Source organism: Aristolochia californica, unplaced genomic scaffold, assembly GCF_029961685.1.
Source record: "Aristolochia californica isolate CCGP_79_NKW_82.1479 unplaced genomic scaffold, dmAriCali1.0.hap1 SCAF_1, whole genome shotgun sequence".
NCBI lineage: Eukaryota > Viridiplantae > Streptophyta > Magnoliopsida > Piperales > Aristolochiaceae > Aristolochia > Aristolochia californica.
This window is the reverse complement of record NW_027181770.1, coordinates 4,869,561-4,874,845: the sequence shown is the minus strand read 5'-3', so window position 1 is coordinate 4,874,845 and position 5,285 is coordinate 4,869,561.

Below are 5,285 nucleotides of genomic sequence, written 5' to 3'. Positions count from 1 at the left end.
TTCCAGAAAATTCCTATTGGGATTGATACATCCGCTGTCTTTTTTCCCCTTTAGAAAGAATTACAACCAAATAATGAATTTTCTATGATTCAAAACTCGTATAATTTGGTACTTACATCGAACAACAGACCTGAAAGAAAATTACTGTGACTCAGAAAGAAAATTACGCACGCACTGGCTTCTTGAATCTCGTCGTCCTTCTCGTTGAAAAGTTACAGAGGGATTCGTTGAAGGATGAGACCGAGCTGGTTGTTGGGGCCATGACGGTACGCCCAGATGACAATATGGTCTCCTTCCCGTAGCTCGTTGACGTCAACGAGCACCTGCCAGCCATGAAGGAGAGTCCATTGCTGCAGACTCGGCCACCGCTTCAACTTCAGCTCCCTTCGCCACCCTAAGGGATCCATCACGGAGACGTAAATGCCCGAACCACCGTGGGGTTCGATCTCACCTCTCTCCCAACACTTCAGGTGAGGCTTCAGCTTTTGGACAACGGAGCGAGGGATGAAGAACCTCTGATGATGGCGATGTATGTCCGTCTTGGTGATCCTCTTCTGGCCCAGCCATACGGGCTCAGTGAAATCGCTGTACAGCTTAGCAAGTGATTCCAGCAACTCCGGTTCCGCTTTCCTCTTCGGCTGCCGCTCTTCCTCTTCTAGCTTCAGCCTCTTCTTCTCAAGAAACGCCAGTAAGTCAGCTTCTTCGTCTGTAACGACCTTGCGGCAACGCTTTCTTTTCCCACTCTCTGCCATCTCAGTCTCACTGCAGTCTCTGGAAGAAGGTAAAACCGAAGAGAATGGGGCGGATTTTAAATGGTTTACAACGCGGCAAATTACTTGTAGTTGCATCCTGATTCTGATTCAAATCCAATCAGGAAAGACAGTTGCCTAAATTGGCAAACTGTCACTCGGATTCTACTGATGCCAGTTAGTAATCATAAATGCTGAATCTATTTTGATTTAGTTTGTTGTTAGTTAGGACTGATTCCTGGTTTCTTCGGAACCGAGAAAAAACAGTTGGAAAATGTGGAATTCGTCAGTTTCAGACAGAGTTACCATATTATCACACCACATCATCACCCAAAGAGTCTTACTCCATGTCACCCAACACGTCATTGGTAAGCCATGTCATTTGCAATGTCAGTAAATGCCACGTTAGTTTGCCTTTTAAAAATATTAATTTAGGTTATTTTGTAATTAATTTTTTTAAAATATTAATTTCTGGTTTTAGAAAATCTTACACATTTCATTTCATTACCTTCACTTTAATATAAGAAAAAATATAAAATTTGATAAGTAATTATTTTAAAACTACGTGTGCCAGTGAGATTGTGAGAAGGCGCATGCTTTATCTGAAATTCTAGCTTAAGGTAGGGTTAGTTAAACATCAAATATAAAAAAACATGATTTCTAAAGCATAATCGTAGACGTGGTTGAGATTTCCAACCTTGATTTGAAATAAAATTTGTAGGTGGCATTCTTTATGGACCCAAAATCATATTGCGTGGTTGAATGTTTAAAAATTGTTGCAATGACAAATCACCTCCAAGGTATAGTATCTATCTGTCTTAAAATGCAATACCATTTGAACCCTATCCTTCCTCCTGCGTTTTATTTATCTATTGGACGGTCCATGAATTTTGTAATGGAAGAGTTAAGAGACGTTGAAGACTTTGTGGCCTAATGGACAAGGCACCACTTAACTTGAGAATCTAGGTTCGATTCCCAACAAAATCATTTAGTTTCTTTGCTCTTACGTGGAAAAGGCCTCTTGGTGTTTATTCGTATGTTCAGAGTTTCTTATAAAGTATATTATTGCATGAGAAAATGTCTTCAAATTTTAAATAAATAACAGGCATATCCAAGATTAATAGATAACCAATAAAGATGATGGTGACTGTAAATCAAGTGATATTAGAACTATGTCTGAATTTACAACATGAGTGAAAGTTTAGTAAGTTCACCTGTGTGTTGTGTATTATTTTTTACTACTCTTGAATTTTTTTCCTTTTTTTTTTTCTTATGCAAAGCGTTAGGCGGGAGCCAAACACTCATGTGCAGTCTCATTTGGACCATTGTCATTTGGCTATGAATGTTGAACCTACTGGTGTTCTATCCAGGAGGATTACCATCCTGCGAGATGTGATGAAACATCTTCTTTTACCTATGGAATGGAGAAATCTTTTTTTTGCATGCACTAGTAAGGCACCCAGGAGCTCGTCAAGAAATGAGGATGAAATTTATTTGGCCATTGGTCCAAATTCTCACCAAGTTGTAAAAAACATAAATCAACCAGATAGATATTGAAACTTAGGATTTCATGATGTATAATCAAAGTAGAAGAGGATTAAGGGGTGAGAAGAAGAAGAAGTGACAAATTTGGAGAAATGAGGAGGAAGAATAAGGTAATGTACTTATTCCAAACCCTCCCCTTTAAGCTCTATTTATAAATGACAAAATATTAATATTATAATTATACCCTTCACCTTAGTAAGAGTAAAGAAGAGATAAAAACATAAACTAATTACATCAATGACACTATAACATATTGATATCTTCCAACACTCCCCTTCAAGTTGGGAGGCAATGGTAGTGATCCTAGCTTGAAACAAATAACATAATATAGTAAAAATTTCCTCCATCATGGTGTCCCAAGGATAAATACGAAATCGGGTACAGACTCTCAAAGTGTAGAAATGGGTGATAAAACATAAGTTGACACCAACCTCAAATGATTTCAAACAAATATAGTGATAATAATCACTAAAGTGAGTAATGCCCTTCATTCACAAGACGACGATAAAAAAAACCCAAGGGTACCAATAAAAAGTCTTAATGGAGTTAAAAACACCCATATATATATATATATATATATAAAGGACCAACCATAACATGCACCAAAAAGGGTTGGCCAAAGGGGGTAAACAAGAGTCAAATAAAAGATGGTAGGAGAAACACTGCCAAAGGGAAATGGGTAATGAGGAAGATAAGTTGCAGAAGTCGGGTCATCATGTGCTTTATTTTCCTAAGGAATTTAAATTCTTCATCAGATGAACCAATGCTGACAATAGTCAGCAAATAATGAACCTAAGGCAAGCAACCGAGTAATCCTTCAATAATAATGTCTCAACCAATGAGACACAATATCAGCTGCGGTAATGAGCCAATGTCCAAATAACACAAACCAAATAATGAAAGTTTTTAAGAATAATAAAGACACACGAAATAATCCACAGTGAGTCAAGTCCATCCTTGAATAAGGAAGATATGCACCGAATAATAAGTTAGAACTGAGTAATAAGCTGCCAATAAGTTGAAGCATGTGTTGTTAATCTTCTAAAAAAGAATAACTGCACCGAGTGTTGATGGTTCTGAAAGCAGCCGCAAGGTCATCTAAAAAATAGAGAAGAGTGAATTAAACAATAGTGGATGTTGATTAATTCAGACACCAAACCCAGAGCTAGCCATATTAAACCAACTAATTAGCTGCCGATGACATAAGTGTCCCATTTTTGAATATAGTCCATGCTTAGAGATGTAATTATAGAATGAAACCGATTCCAAAAGGCAAGATAAAAATTGAAGGCAAAGCTTGAGGATAGACCATTTATAGCTTGAAAGGATTTGATAGGCTAAGCGAGGTTGCTTACTTCATAAGGGGATAAGTACACTGAGTGTTTCTCCATTGTGATGTTAATATGTTGCAAGGATTTCTAATAACTAGAGAAGAAACAAACCATTTGAATTTGAACCTAGATCAAAATCTCCTTACATAGACACTTCTGTAATTTTCAACATTAAATAACTACTTTTTTTTAAAATTGCCATAATTCATAATATGAACACTTCTTCTCTTTGACAAATACATCAAGGAAAGTTACAGAAAATAAGATGATCTTCTAAAGATTCTTTCTTGATATTGTTAGTTAACAAATAAAAACTTTCTAAGGGTAGATCATGAGATACTTTCCAGATATTGTTGATCATTAACAAAAACTAAAAAAATGAAGCAAAAAATTCGGCTGAAATTCTGATCTTCACATGCAACTGGATACTAGCATGACCTTTGATTCTTCCAATGCGAATATCTCCTTAAATATAGATCAGATTGACATAAAAAAATTTTCTTATAAAACTAGACTTAAATACCATTCATCTAAGAATAACTCCTCTTCAAAAAATATATTTCTTTTGAGATAAATAATCTGATAGATTTCAGTCTCTGTAATCTGGCTGAACTAAGTACTCTTTCTTCTGTAGCCAGCATGACTATTGACTCTTCCGAGATCGATATGTCCATATAAAAAACTCAGATTGAGAATTGGTTGAATAAGTAAGAAAATAGCCTTATAGATATTTCTTTAGATATATAATTCTCTATATAAAGTTTCGTTCTTGATGGCATAAAATGACTAAAAAATTGAAGCATTTTACTGCTGTTTGAATCTTTTCTTCTGCTTGACCTTTGCTGCTTCAAATGGTGATTTCTCTTTCTATAAAAATCTGATTTCAACGCTTCTTTTCGAGTTGAAAACTAGACTCAAATAAAATTCCAAAGATATATAATTATATATATATAATTTACTGTAAGAGAGTTAAAAATCCAATGAAATACATGAATTGGGAAAGAAAACTAAAGGAAAAATGAGAAACTCCTTTTTTTTCTTTCTTTTTCTTCTTCCCTTTCTTTTCCATCTTCTTCTCCTTTTCCATGTCAAGTCATTGCATGCTTTGATACCAGGTTGAAACTTAGAATTCCATGATGTATAATAAAAGTAGAAGGGGATTAAAGGGTGAGAAGAAGAAGAAGAGTAGTGGAGAGAAGGTTTAGGAGAAGGAGAAGAGTGACGAATTTGGAGAAAAGAGGAGGAAGAATAGGGTAATGGACTTATTCCAAACCCTCCCCTTTAAGCTCTATTTGTATACCAATATTATAATTATACCCTTCATCCTAGTAAGAGTAAAGAAGCGACAAAAACATAAACTAATTACATTAATGACACTCCAACATATTCATATCTTCCAATAATAGCTAACTTTTTTTTTCTAGCTAAACTTGTCTTACAAGTCATTTGTGTCAAAATCCTTGCAAATAATTGCTCTTAGGAGGTTGAACAATAGAAATATAAGAAAAAATATGTTTAGTAAAAATCTATGGTTGAAAGCTCAAACCAATATCACTAAATAGTTGGCTAAGCAAATAAAAAATGTTTAGTACACAATAAGAGTAATATGACTTTGCTGGGATTTGAACTCAGATGTCTAGTTGCCTTGTGCCATACCGTT